This window comes from Saccostrea echinata, unplaced genomic scaffold, assembly GCF_033153115.1.
Source record: "Saccostrea echinata isolate AGI-Se365-2 ecotype Australia unplaced genomic scaffold, CSIRO_AGI_Sech_v1 ptg000009l, whole genome shotgun sequence".
Classification (NCBI taxonomy): domain Eukaryota; kingdom Metazoa; phylum Mollusca; class Bivalvia; order Ostreida; family Ostreidae; genus Saccostrea; species Saccostrea echinata.
This window is the reverse complement of record NW_026889758.1, coordinates 35576520-35592626: the sequence shown is the minus strand read 5'-3', so window position 1 is coordinate 35592626 and position 16107 is coordinate 35576520. Positions and strand designations below refer to the sequence as shown.

Here is a 16107-nt window from a genome sequence, read left to right as displayed (position 1 = left end):
CTTTAATGGTCTCTCTGAAAATCATATAACAACGAATGAAAACCGCTAACAACAGTAATTAACCAAGTCTGCAATTTCTACTAGAGAGAATTTTAAAAGCAACCATGTGGAGGTGGGAGGGGTTTCAAAGCCTTGATTCAATATTGCATTAAGATTTGATACCTCAAGTCTTTATTAAACCTCATAGTACTTGTGACCAGGGTATTCTGTGACTAAGGACAGCAAATGAAAATGAACTTATAAACTCAGATGAAGAGTTACATCTGTCTCCAAAGTCAGTTTTATCTGAGTACAATGAATGAGATTACCTTAAAAAACAACCATCAGTTATCAAAATACATATGTGTGTAAAGACAAAATATACCAATATTTGGTTGATTTAGGTTAATAGCCTGCATTTTAAATTTAGTACTGTAAATCATATTTGTATATTTACATCCACTGAATATTATTTCCTGTATTTCTTATAAAAACCATTGCCATTAATCAGTCCATAAACAACATTTAGCAAGCCACCTGCATAGATTTCTTAAGGAACGGCTGTTCCATCAATTATGCATACAATGACATACACATCTTTAATACAATATTTAACATATTTAATTTACTCTGAATGTTTTTATTAAAGAAATAAATATAAACAATAAAATGGCTTTCTTTTTTTGTTAGTACGGGAATACCTTAGCTATTGCAGAAAAATTCACATAACCCGCTTACGTGGGTTATGTATTTTTTTTCTGCAACAGCTGCAACATTACATGTAATTCCCGAACTAACAACCAAAGAAAGCATTTTATTGTTTAAATGTAGTTACAATGCAGGGGAAAAAAGTTATTTAGGAAATGATCACCATGGAGTTCTGGTAAAATCTTATGATCTCTCTGATGATTAAGATTACTTTTGAGAGAAGAAAATGAGTTAAATCACTGAAGATGAGATTAATATTTGCGACATGTTTTTGTTTTATAGTTCATTCAGTGAAGTCCCTGCATATCAAGTTTTCAGAATGGTCCTTATTATTGTTTTAATGCAAATGGATTAAACCATGTTGACCCTTTTTCACAACATACATAAATCAGATCCAATTTAATTAACCCCCTTCTTAAGACAAATCAAGGTAAAGAATCCCAATAAAATAGGAGCCTTGTAATGTAATGCCCAACCACAATTTCATTAAATATAAAATATAAAAAAGCATTTTGTCTGTCCTGTTCCCTTCATCCTCTTCCAACAAAACAAAACAGAAACCTACAAATGCCCAAATAAGGAAAGAGCTTGGGATATGTTTCTGGCATGAGAAACCTTATAAGCTTATAATTTTCTTCTACAATCAGAGTTTTGATAGACATTTCTTCCAGGAGGGTATGACATTTTGCTGATGAACCAACAAAATGAGTCCAAGGCATGATGCAATATGATACAGCATTAGTGACACTGACAAAAACACACGCCTCCATCAACAATTCAATCAGTGCAAAAAAGAAAAAGAATTTACTAAGGAATACACAGTTTTATTGCTGAATTTTAAATTGATCTCTCATGGCAGGTTTACAGTATACTGACTAAAATGACTGTCTCCCTCCAACAAAAGCCTCTCTGGTCCTTCTTTATGCTAGTGACTGGTGTCGTCTCTGACAGTTAATTAACTTGTAGTCTAGCACTTAACAACAGTGCCTTGTCAAATACTCTGTAGAATTCTCATTTCTGTTGACTCCAATTTCTGGCACTGGAAAAAAAGAAACAGAATAGACATGCTAATTTGCACAGTTATTGTGTGTCTTATTTACAAAGTAATCATTCTGAAGTTAAAGACTTATTTAACTAGTAAATTTGGCTACAAAGTATTCAATTCCAGTGAATCAATTTCTGTTGACTCTGGGTCTCCTAGCTTCTCTATAAAGAGTTGTGAAATTTCACACAATCCCCTGCTCCATTAATCAGGGTTTAAGGTTAGCCTTCCATTGTTAAGATGTTTTCAAGTTATTGTCAATAACTGCATTTATTTTGAAGAGAACAGATCTGCTATTCACTACTATCCAAAAATCTAAAATTGCCTTCATTTAATCACAATAAATAGCTCTACAGCAATTATATTACCAAAGTACATTTCCCATTTCTAAAGGCAAAAAGACATAACTTTAAACCCTTACTATTCACAGAAGACCACAGACTGCAATTTGCTATAACAAACCCTACTGTTTCAGCCATGCCATAGCAAGGGTATTAACATACAATAGAAATTTTCCTTTAAATTAGGATTTGAAATGTCTAATACCAAGGGCAGAAACTGCAGGTTCAGGGCCAAATCCTTATCCTTTAAGAACTGCGTATATTAGTTGCACCGATATGAAACAATATTTGCTCAGCTATTCAGAGATTGTCTTGTTAACTGGAGATTTTGACACTTGGCATAGTAAACTTCGTCTCACATAAACACCACTATTTTTCCCTTTGAGGGGGAACTTTTGTACATGGAAAGAAAAATATTTGGCTCCAGAATTAAAAGGAAGTGTACCTGATGTTGACACAAAATCAGGGTGGGAGTGTATTTTTACGAAATGAAAATTTTTATCCTCAGGTGATATTGTAAGGTTAAAGAACTCAAAACAAACCCTTGGTTAATGACAGTATGTTATTCTCAATGAATAACAGAATTACTGAATCATAGTCATACGAAATTAAAAAGTTCTAAATATTCTAGACAGGATAGTCAATTGTCTGTTACTCTTTCAGCATATTACAAATAACACCATGTGAAAAACAAGTCCTGGAATGTCAGTCCTCTCTGTTGCGCAGTGTAAGTTCACTGTTTCATACTTTGACATTTCATTTACGTAGTCTATTAATTATTTAGCAGCTTGGTTTTAAACAAAAGCTCATATGATATATTAATATTTCTAAAATCTATTAATTACAGGACAGCTGATATATTTAAATATCAAATGTAAAATGACTTAAAAACAACCTTGCTATTATTAGTGTATTTCACTTTTTTTGGTCCACTAAATGTAAATCATCCATCCTGTAATCATACTGCCAATAATAGCCCTCAAATTGCAGTCATTGGCAGATTCAGTTGCAAAATCTGAATTCCATGCAACATACCCTATCATCTAATGTCAAAATCTTCATTAACTGCAGCATAAAAAGGGGGAAACAGGTGACTGGGCCTCAAAGTGGGGATTAGGGGAGGTCACCCTGCAGAATCCATGATGTCATCATCAGAGAAAGAACTTCCAAGACAAATTAATTCCACCATGACCTCACCTGATCCTATATGGCAGAAGATCAAAGGGGGATCCTCTCTGTATTTCACTGTATTCCTAGCCTTCTATTGACATATTACCCTTCCGTTCAGAGCAAGTGCCAACACCAATTGACATAACATAGCAACTTCCACACTTTTTTACAAATTTACAGTCATAATGATAAGATATGCTTTACAAATAATCAGTCTATTCCTTTTGAACTCTGTAAGTGCTATCGTTTTGTTTGACATAGGGAATATATATTAAAACACATAACAATAGAGTATTTGATTATTGCTGATCAAAGCTATAGCAGGGGGGATTATTATGTTCCAAAGAACACCTACATAACATCTCTATACAAACAAACAACTCTTCTATAGATAGCTCAAGTAGCTTCCAATGTAATAATTTAACAGATGATGTTTTTAAACATTTGTGTTATTACTACTTTATCTTTTGCCAAAAAAGTCTATATTTTTTTAATCGTTGCTCAGATGCATGTATTTTCAATTTGATATATTGGAACAATACGTATATATCCCCATAAAAATTTCCAATAAATGGCTTTATATGGAACCTGGCAATTGTTCCTCATAAGAACATGAAGAATGATAATTGTGCTGCTGTAAATTTGAACTCTTAGCTTGGAAAAAAGCCATTTGTGGGTTTTGGACATTAGTCAAACTTCTATTTCAGCAGACTCTTAAAATATATTACAGAAGACCCCTTATAACACTTGAACAAAGAAGATTGTGTTTGACAAACTTAGCCAGGGACTGCACACCTATTCATCATCTCATTCAGATCAATATTATGACCATGTTCAACATTCCTCAACTTATATTTACACTGTTCACAAAACCAACAGGGCAATCACACCAAAAAAAGTACACAGCACAAATGCACTACTAAAAAAAAAAAAAAAAAAGAAATGTGTACAAAGAAAAAGTGTACCAGTTTAAAAAGGCTTACAATTGCAAAATTTCTCCTTATAAAACCAGAGAAAAATCTGTATAACCGTGGATGAAATTGAATCACTGCTTAAATTACTCTGTAAATATTGTTTTTGGGTACATATGCATGCACTTAGTAATCCTTCTTTCTCAATGCACACTGAAAACAATTCAATAAATAAGAACATCTAAACAGGTGTAAGATCCTGTTCACACATAACATTGGGTGTACTCCGAATAGGAGAGGTGCAGATAAATAAATACAGACACTAAAAACAGAGTTAAAGTATTGTAATATAATTGATTCAGGAGAAATTCTTTTGAAAAATCACATAATTATTCTGTAATTTAAAGGAGCGTAATATTGAAATATGATATACAATGTGCATTACAATTGAAAAAATTTGAAAATTTTTCTGTAAAACACACCTTAAATTTCGAGATGGCCATCTATAAAAATCACACTGAAAAATCTTTAAAAGATGAAAGTTAAAGTATGCACTCCTACACAACATTAAAGAGCTAGCGAATATTTATAGACACACAAAAAAGGAACCTTTCCATATATCATTGATTTTTAAAAATTATGTAAGATGTCGTAAAAATAGTAAACAGGTATGACAAAGTACAAAGACAAAACACTTCATGTTTAAACTGCAGTGCAAACAATCAACACAGATACTATAATTGTATCTGTGGGACAACTTCCCCTGATTTTACAAGTCTCCCCACTTCACAAAATGGCACAAACTCTTTACCCCCACGAAGTATTTATTCATAGCCCTGCTATAAGATATAGAAATCCTAATGTACAATCAATCACTCAGACTAGCCTCTGAAATTGGCCCTTTATTGCCTTTATTTTCAGTCACAAATTATGGCATGTATAAATGCAAATAATTGCTTTATCTCAAGTTGTAAATTTTCTCCATTTTCTGCCTATAAGGCTAAATGTTTACCATTTTTAATCTGTCATCAGCAGAAATTGCTCTGTACCTAAAACAAGTGATCACTAGCTGTCTTAGGAATTAAATAATATGGAGATAATAATTTTTCAGGGAGATATTCATCACATAAATTTGAAATTACTAAAAAAATATCCTACAATTAGCAAGGCAGTTATTAGAAGATAATATGAAACACTGGCCCCTAACTCCTTCTATTGTTTGACAATCAATGTTTTACATGTAATTCTCAATAATTTCTGATATTATCCATAGTTAAAGAAATGCATAATATATTCTACTCTATAATAGCTGGTATTTCATTATACCTGTAACTATTATGGCCTTCCCCTTTCTGAAGGTCAAATACTATCATTTTTCAAAATAAGAGTCAAGAGGTCTAACACTGATGAAAAAAATATCATAATATCCTCGCAATATACTTATCACGTCAGTGGAACTGCTGGTGAACAATTCTGTAAGTATATCTATAGACACTATATACAGCACACTTAGACTGCTAAAGTTCATAATTGGATCAGTATAGGAGACAGCCTGGTCCCTTGTCAAACTTGAATTACAGAGATAAGGAAATAAATGCTCCTTCCTAACAATAAGGGAATTATGTTGTGTTATGATATACGAGACATAAATGTTTTATAATTTGAACATTTATAAGCAACAAGATATTTGCCAGTGTTTAATTGAAAAAAGAGAATCTCTCTCACCAAGACATGGATGTTTTGGCATGAACCATGATGAAAAGAAGGTGCTTTCATTCAAGGTCTCCAAGAAATAACTTGAGAGCCCCAATATTTTACATCAGTGATTTATAAACAGAGAGCAAATTACATTGGATTAATCCCTTGTTTACAGTTACACAGAAATAAGTAATTTAGATGATTTAAAGCATTTTACACAATCCTTATAACAGACTGCTTTTTATTTGAACCTGTAAGATAAAGCTATGAACACGCACATAAAAAAACAATAGTGATCTGTTGACCTTGTTCACCTGTTTAAACTCAATAATATATATACATCTTAAAGGTTGCCAAAGTGAGTGCAGAATTTTTGTGTTGTAAAAATTTAATTTACTTTTTTAATGACAGAAAAAAAAGAAGGTTAATTATATTTGTATGGATAAAACTATTTAGAATCTCTGAGTAAAGCAAAATTACATTATTGTCCTCCTGTGCAAAAACTGATTTTATAAAGTCAAACCTCATTATCTCAAACTCAATGGAACCAAGAAAAAAACTTCCGAGATATCTGAGGATTCAAGATATCAAGGGTAAAATACTTAAAGAGCAAGTGGCTGGGACTTCCAAGTCACTTCGACATGTCCATGGTTCGAGATACCATAGTTCAGCTGTATAACACAGTTTATTACATAGCACAGAAATCTTTCTTCTACTCAAAAGTGTAAGTTACAGAGACATATCATTTACCGGTACTTCTGAACTTGCATAAACTCAAGAAAGTCAAAGAGTTTATACAAGTCTATCTTCCCTATTTAGTTTGGATTTTAAAAACATATTTGAAATTTACATACATATACCCCCCCCCCCTTTCCAAAAAAAAAAAAAAGGCTAACAACTTCAGACAACTATTTCAAATGTTTTTGAGAAATTTTAATTTCAGGTATGCTTTAGAGATAAGTTAGCTTGGAGTACTGAGGTGTTTGTTGCTGTAAATGACACAAGATGTGAGTCACCAAATATATGTTTCTTCAATGTTTAATATTATTTCTCCCAGGCACAGATTAGATAGAGAGAACAGTGTCCCCCTTATCAACTGTTTGTGTGGAATTATCAGCTATTAGACCCAAACTTGAGGATATGTGGAAATCTAGCCAATAAACAGTGGGAGTTGATCTGACCTATTGTTATGGCAGGGGTCTCTCTGACAGATTAATGCTGATAAGTAAGGATTTTTTATTTTACACTTTATCATTTTGGAAACTTCCACATTTTTGCCTTAATGAATTGACTCCTTGGCTATCAGTTAGCCTATGATGCCTTCATTGTGGACCTCCTATTAGTGTCACAAGTACTTCTGATTTATAGAAAGTATCTGTTCCCTTTAAGTCTGGGAGGAAGTAGTATTTTATGTTGACAGAAAAAATAATTTGTTTAGTAATTACAATTACAATCTACTAAACTAATTCATTTCTAATTTGAAGATTAGTTCACTGGAGAAGAATGTCATTCCCCTGGAGCAAGAGCAATAAAATTTACAGCACACACAATGACCAATTCCAGCACACCTTAACTCCTATGAAACTTTTATAGAGAATAAAAATAGACTGTATTAAGTCATACCAACCTCATAAACTAAAAAAAAAATTAACAAAATATTAGCATTTCAACAAAAACACTGAAGCTATCAGTGATGCTTTTAAATGCATGAAATATCATTGTCCTTGATATTGTTTTTGTGTTTGATAATGAATGACATACTTCTATGACAAAACCTATATGTTTATACTACCAAATTAATTCCAGGAATGACGTCATGTTTCCTACATACATTACCATTTATGCTCAAAACACAAATATCAACCCATCCTACATAACAATCTTTTCTTACCTTTATCCTATATCATTTGGTATTTTACACAGACTTATCACTTGGTGAAGATACTTTGATCCATCTGAAAATACCAAAAAGAGGATTTACAATCATAGAAGAAGTAATCATCATTTCCTATGTCAATCATTGTTTTTGTTAATTGTAATAAAATGTGGCTGAGAAACCTGTCCTATTTTTGATATTGCGTCTAATAAACGTCAATTTGTGATGGAGTGTGGGACAAAATGTTCATTAATCAACACTGTCTCCTTCTTACTTCCATGATTTTTGTGTACTCCCTATTGGCTCCAAGAATTCCATGAAGGGGATTGGTCCATTTTGATTCATTATGGTGATTGGCTCATTTGAATTTCATTGCATTTATTAACTTTATTACTATATTTTCACTCTTACAGTAATGTTATGCCCTTCATTATTCAGACAGCTGACAATTTTGAACCATTAAAGTGATAGGATAGATAATAGGAGATTTGTCACATGATAACCACATACTGTGCTTAGTAAATACACAAACAATCACTAGTGAAGAACATTATGCATATGCAGTCAAACCTCCTTATCTTGAACTTGATGGGACCAGAAAAAAATGGATATCCAGGAGTTTGAGACATTGAGGTAAAAATACATAAAGAGAAAGGAACTTCAAACTCACTTTGACATATTTTCTACCACACTGCATTGTCTATGTATTTTTCCATTTACTTGATAATGACAAGGGGCACACAGCAAGTTGTCAGGAGATGCTCACTCCTCCATGACACCTAAACCACCTCTGTTTTCAGAGGTTAATGTTCACTTTGCTCACAATCTGTATTGATTAATTGGACTTTTGAGCAGGATAACTGTTATCTTTACATTTCATCCATGGTATTTGAGATATCGACTTGGAGATATTGAGATATGGAAGTTCAACTGTATATACTGTTTCCATATTACAGACAAATGAATATCATGTCATATCTTGGTTGTGAAGTTTCTGATTAACGGAAAAGCATAATTTGTGTTAATGTACATTTTTGTTAATGTTATGTTTGTAAAATTATGTCAAACTACATACTGATGGATATTCTATGAGTTTTCTAAGATGATCTGAGCTACATGTTTTAAATGAAAGTGGGATTTATAACTTAATCATTGTATAATTACATTTACTATGTAAGAAGTTGGTCTGTGTGGAACTTAGAATCTAAAACATCTTATGAAAATAATTTCCAATCTAAAAATATACATGTACCTATAAAGGGAGATTCTTTTGTTCTTACAAGAATAAAATGTAAAATCTTCAGAGATGAATATATTGAATTTACCTATAGTGATCTTAAATGCCAAGGCAGTTAAACTCTCATGGTAGTACATGTACCAAGTGGTAAATAAATCATCTCATTTTCCTTTATATAAAAGTTCAGTTATTATCATTCAATGTCATCCTCTACAGATATAAACATTTCATTACCAATCTCAAGGTCAAAGGTCAATGTCAAAGCTGATGGTAGTACCTCCAAGTTATATTAAAATTTGACCAAAACTGTAGGAGGAGTAGCATTTTGAAAAATTATTTACAGACAGACAGACGGATGGATGACAGACACCTTACTACTGCACAAGTTCTGTTTCTGACCAGTAGAGTTAAAAATTATGGTTGACCAAAAAGTCAGTTAAAAATATGCAAGAATGGCACAAAAAGTAAAAATTTCTCTTCCAATCAAATATTCCTATTACATGTTTATTCTGCATTGCTAAAAATGTTGATCTTGACCCTAATGCTTCAGTTACTGGTGGAATTTTGCTATTTAGGTTTTTTATTTTCCTTTTCATTTCCATAAATATGTCAGTTATCAGCTTCCCTGCATACACATCTATCAATAAAAAACACATCTGTCATTTCAGAATCTATCTTTAGTGATCTTTTAACATAAATTACATATTTTAATAAGAAATACATAATTTGAAATTTAAAGCATTCCTTGGCTGCGTCCACAGGCAATCAACCAAGCTCTTCATATTGTATCATAATTAATTGATGAAAATTAGATGGACAAGGAAATTAGTTACTTGTTTTGTTGTTTATCTCGACACTTCAAAATTGGGACAAAAACATATTTAAACCCTAAATTATTTTCAGTTTCAGGTGTGGGCATAGTTGCTAGATTTGCAGGAAAAATTCTTTTTCACAGATTTGAACAAGAGTTCTGATATCAGTTATAATAAAGTGTACATCATCGTATACCAGGGACCATTCCTGTAATTCCTTATCATCATGTAGCAGGCTGTTGTTACACTCTGATAATAGCATCGTAAACTAGAAATCTGGAGTCTGAAAGTTGTTCTCTTGGTAATTCACTAATTAATTTAGTGGGAGAACTTTAGAAAACCTGTTCTTTTATACCTAGCATAAATCTGATACAAGACAGTTACCATCCACTCCATACATACTTGAATAATTAGTGAAATCTGATAAATGCAGCCATTACCTCCAGAAATGAAAGATTTATTGGAGTTCTATGTTCTGTGTGGCCATTACAATTAGAAGACCAGGAGGATGTTTGTCCTATAACTGATCCATTCATAGGACCCTTGAAGAACAATGAAAGTTATCTATCAATTGTTCACCTTTTTTACTAGATTTTTTAAACTCTACCATCCTTTCTGGGGTTATTTAATTATTAATCAAATCCATTAGGAAGGGTAATTTGTCAAATCCTTGAACTGAGGCGAGAACCAAGAGACCAATCTATGCACTTGATTTACAAATCATTTACAACTTTTTGCCACAATTACTATGTAATTAATGATGTCTATTAATTCATACTCTCATTAACTTACAATACTATGGCAAATGAAATTCCAAGTTTATACAATCTATTTTGGCAAGCTTGCTATTGATCAACATACATACATCTATTTGAATACAAATAGCAAAAAAATAACTCCACTAGTTAAAATATACACACATAACATCCAAGTCTTTTTAAAAATTCTGAGATCCTATAATTTATTCTAGTGCATATGATACTGTATATATCAAAAAGACGTGAATATATGACTACTTAACTCAGTTTTAATGCCATGTCATCCCCCCACTAGCTTTCCACCAATCATTACCATTAATCAGAAAACTGAAATAAACCAAGAGATGTGCAGGGTTAAGGTATTAAAACAAGAAGCCCAAGGGTCTAAATGTTCACCTGAGTATAATGACTTTTTCTAACCCTTCATTAATGAAGCTAAAATAACACAACACTATTAAAGAAGCTGCATGATTTTTTAATCAGTACTGGAATCTCTTACCACCATCATTCTACCAAAAATATAATTATCATGAATTTCTCAAGCTATGACATTACCCTAACTGGGACTGAACCTACAGCACCTCAACGGATAAGACAGGGGACTAATACTACATGAAGTTTGCTGGATTCTCAGAGTACAGACTTTTTCAAGGCATATATCTACTGAATGATAAACTTTGCTCAACCCTTGGACCTTACCCAAAGGGACATAAATTAAATCTTTTTGTGAAGGATTCATTTGCTCACTGTCACAATGCAAAAGTTCTATTAAAAAAAAGACATAAAAGGTGTGAATTTTTCAATATATGACCAACTTACCCATGTTGTCAAAAGTGTATGAAGTTTGAAGAAAACATCTTGAGTACTTCTTTGAGTGTGAGTTTTAAAAACAACAAAGAGTAAAGTCAAAAATCATTTAGGAAGGTCAAGGTAAAAAAAAAAAATATTGGACTTAGTTGATAAGTTTTTACCAATATATATTAGAATATTTGTGTTTATAGATAAAAATATCTTGAATAGTTTCTTTGGAATTGAGCTAGGAAAAATTTCAGAATAGTAAGTTCAAGGTCATAGAGAAGGTCAAGGTCCAAAAATGTTGATGCAGTTGAATTAGCTCTCATCAATATGTATCAGTTTGATAAAAATAGTTTGAATCATTTCATTGAAACTGAGCTTAATGCAAATTTACAAAAAATTGAGGTCAAGGTCAAAGGGAAGGACAAGGTCAAAATTTTTGGAAGCAGTTGAATAGCTTTCATCAATATGTATCAGCATATGAAGTTTGATAAAAAGATTTTGAATAGTTTCTTTAAAACTGAGCTAAACACAAATTTAGGAAAAGTGAGGTCTAGGTCAAAGGAAAGGTCAAGGTCCAAAATGTCGATGTAGTTGAATAGCCCAATATGTATTAGCATATGAAGTTTGATAAAGATACCTTGGATAGTTTCTTTGATACTGATCTAAATGCAGAGTGTGAAGGATGGACAGAAAGAAGGATGGAAAGAAAAAAGGACAGAAAGATGGAAGGACGGAAGAGGACATGCCCCGGCCATATTCATGGCAGGGCCATATGATGAAGTAGAAAAAAAAAGGGTTTTCAACGTGTGAAGAAGTAGGGAAAAAAGGGTTTCTAAGGTGTACTGCATTTTCAATTTATGTTCAACAACTTGTTCCCACTTTTGGCCATGAATCTGAGACCTAGGACTAACTATTTATAATCATTTGCCTACTGTTTGTTCAGAAGTTAGCAATAAGATTTGAAAGATAGGATTAGTTTATATTATTTTTTTTTATGGTTCTGACCCTACCTCACGGGCCCCAGATGTGTGGGAGCCACAGAATTCATGTTTTGTTTCCCTTCACCCAAAAACACTATTTAAAAAAAATTGAGAGGAAACTAAAAATGATAAAGATTTTTTACAAATGCTCACCCAAAAGATGACAGGCTAGAATGGATCACAATAGGCTGTACAACATCCTTGACATTTTAATTGGTTTACTTTCACTTTTCAAAACGATCACAAATGAATATATAGTGGGTTCTTCAATCAAACTACAATGTATTAATAAAAGTAGTTTCATGTTTGATGTATGGTTTCTTGATCTCACTGTCTCCATTATCATTCGTTTATTTATAGGCTGGCTCTACCAGTCAAACACACAAGATTTTTGTGTGGCAAAAGGCAATGCAATCAAAAAAAAAAATCCATCAAATTGTTGCATACTTTCATTTCATTTTTCTTGTTTGATTTTTAATATTTGATGAAATGGTTGTCACATGTTGTTCATTTGCATAACCCGGTAGTAATTCTTACAACTAAACTAGTATTCATTGATGATCTACTGGGAAACATCTTGAATAATTACAAATGTAATTAACATTTTAAGTCATAAACGCCCATATATTTTTAATTGCAAACAAGTCTAGACTGTCTATAGTTTTCTTCTCAAATTTCCACTGACAATTCTTGCTTTTTGACTGACAAAAGTGTGACTTCTTAAAATACAGTTTATTTATTTAAGCGAAATCTCTCAAATAAATCATTATTTTAATATATATTTGATTTGGACACAAATTTCTGGTACCTTGGAATGACAATAACCTCGTTAATTAACTTCTTTTAATTACGTGATTTTCAGTGATTCTGCTTTTAGACCAAATTTGACAGATATTCGATAGGTAGAAAATGTCCCTTCAATGAATAATAATTTTAATTTGTTATTGGCTGTTTTAAATATCATGGTAAGCAATGTCCAAATACCAATGACTAACTTATTATTCTACCTGGTTACTATAATAACTCAGAATGTTGAATACGACCATGTCTATTTTTTACAGTATGCAGTAACAGAGACAAGAAAATATTGAAGTAATGAAGACACATACATTCTACTGATATCCAAAACCAAGACATTTCTAGTCATCAGTTTGATATGAAAATGTCTCGAACAAAAATCATACTCATTACACTGAGTCCTACCAGGTACACTATAAAAATTAATGCTCAAATAAGTGAAAATTTAATTTCTTGATAATGAATTTCTGTCAAATATCCCTGTTTGTACTGCTAATCTGAAGTTAAAAAAAATTGTCCCAGACTTATTACCATGAATATGCACTTTAAGCAAGCAATTTTTAACTGCATTATAATTCATTTAGATGACAGTAATTTATGCCAACTAAAACACACTCTGTTTTTAAGAACGTCATTTAGAATATTCCGAGTGAATCTTTACAATGAAAAGGACAAACAGATATCATTCAGCACAACTTTATATTACTTCAACTTTGCCTGGTCTATACAATCTTTACAATGCAAACGTCATTTTACAGACAGCATTCAGCACAACTTACTTTGCCTAGTCACATGTTAAAAATTACATGTGGTAGTCTCTCTCCTAACACAAATTACAAAAATCTGACCCCTAATGACTGCATGATCAATACAACAGTCTACAGCTTTTTATCTGTTTATTAGACAAATTTACATAAAGTAACCATGATCATATTACAGAATGCACTTTACAGTGCAATTACATGTATTTCTCATACAAACTGCTAAATAGGGGATAATCTTTTTTTTTTATCTCAAATCACAATTACAGAGCCTATTATGTATTTTTCTGTGTCAAAAATAGAAACTGCATCATGGAAACATTTGGAAAAATTTAAAATGCATGTTCTTTGTGTGTTGAATTGCACTCATGGTTGAATTAAAGCAAATAGAAAAAAAAGCATTAGTTAATACCACATTTGCCAAAAGATGCAATCAGGGTACTTTGAAAATTGGGGTTTATGGGATCTACTGTAATTGTGATGTATTTAAAGGGGAAAGTTCACATTTAAAAACATTTAAGATCACATTATGAAACTTTTCCTTTGTAACAACCAAAAAGTATAAGTCTTTGTTTTGTTGTTGTTTTTTTTGTTTTTGTTTTTGTTTTTTTTGTTTTTTTGTTTCTTTCGTTTTTCTCTGTTTGAAAAATCTATTTCAAGTGATATTTACTTAACTTTTATACCATTGCAGTTAATTCTCTCAGAAGTGAAAAGGGGTGAGCATGTTAATGGTATGGGTGCTTACTGGGGCAAATACAGTAGCATATAAATGTCCTTGATTTGAATTCCTATTAAAACATCATATATGCAGGTTCTATTTCAGAACCATTTTCCCCAGTTTCAAACAATCTTGACTTTATTTCTTAATGAAACCACTGAAGCATGAACTATAATTTTTTTTTAGCTGTATGCTTAATTCCCTTGCTAGCAATAGGACTCCCTTTGACCTAAGCTTGACCCTGGACCATGATGGGATTGTCACCAAGTACTAGAGGTCATGACTCCCCAAAATCACCAATATTAAAACGAAACTTAAAAGCAATGACAAAAACATGTTGCTTATGCAGATGCACTTAACAGCTCACCATTCACTTTTAAGGAGCAGTCAATAGACAATACTGTGGGACAGACTGAAATCAAAAATATATCTAGAAGGTACTTTTCCACCAGTAATTTTTATTTCAAAACGTAAATGCTGCAACTGTTATTTAATATTGGTAAAACTGCATAAATTGAAGATATGATGAAGCCTTTAAGGAAAAAATAAAAATGAAATGAAACGAAAGAAAATCTAGAATTCTGTACACAACTGTATTACTATTTCTGCATGCATTCTAAACTTTTCATTAAGGGCTTTGCAGTGGATTAGCTTACAAAAGGCAAGTCAATTATAATCAGAATTCTATCTGAATCAACCCACAAACCGTAACATATTCTGAAAACAGAAGATTGAGCATTACACATCAGATCATCATAAAAAAGCCCATTATGTGATCTCTTACAGTTTTTCATTAATAAACTTCTTCAATTGATCCTTGGCATTCCATCTGCTGAACCAGTGCAACAGGTCTGCAGGAAAAGCAAGGTCACCACGTTCAGCCAGCTTTTCATCTGATTATGGCTCTTAACAACAACACAGATATGGAATTCTTCACTTGGAGTCTCCTTGACCAGATGCAGTGAACCAAGCATGCATTCAATAGAAATGGCAAAAGCAGGCAGATGACCACCAATTAGTTGGCTTTTATCAAACACATTAACTTCATTCCTCATCGCCAGACAGAAAAAATTGGGAGAAAGATTGTCAGTGTCCACACTGGCATTAAAATGGACCTTGTTCCCTTGACATATTCATTGCTTGCACTGACAGAGCCTCTATTGTGCTTCTTACAAAAAAGAAAATAGTTTCTGTGCTGAAAATAACAAAAAGAGTGAATCTGACAAAAAGAAACATTGTAAGTCCTTCTGCTAATTCTTTTGTTCTCCCCGACCCCTACAAGACACTAATAGTTGAGTGTGAGTCTTATATTTCAATTACTCTAAACAAGAGAAAAAAAATAAGCTTAAAAAACAAAACAGAACATGCTGCGTGTGATCGTGACAACCTGCCGAATGACCTGCCATTGCACTAGGTCAACTTACACACCTCTGGTTAGGGCTGGTCAACCAATACTGTTGTTAAACATGCAAAAGCCAGCTGTGTCCAGTCTGTATGTCACCAAAGAATAAGATTTAGCT

General features: G+C 32.4%; 1 long non-coding RNA gene across 2 annotated transcripts in view; it reads right to left on the bottom strand.

Annotated features, from left to right (window-relative positions):
- Positions 1 to 16107, bottom strand: part of LOC133182291 (uncharacterized) — an 83272-nt gene that overhangs the window by 13905 nt on the left and 53260 nt on the right. The window contains exons 4-5 of one of the 2 annotated variants that reach the window (XR_009720532.1): positions 7741 to 7804; positions 1564 to 1726 (exon numbers count right to left, since the gene is read on the bottom strand). This is a non-coding gene — a long non-coding RNA (uncharacterized LOC133182291). Of the gene's footprint in view, positions 1 to 1490; positions 1727 to 7740; positions 7805 to 16107 lie in introns of those variants that run through there. The other variant, XR_009720531.1, reaches the window with a different exon arrangement.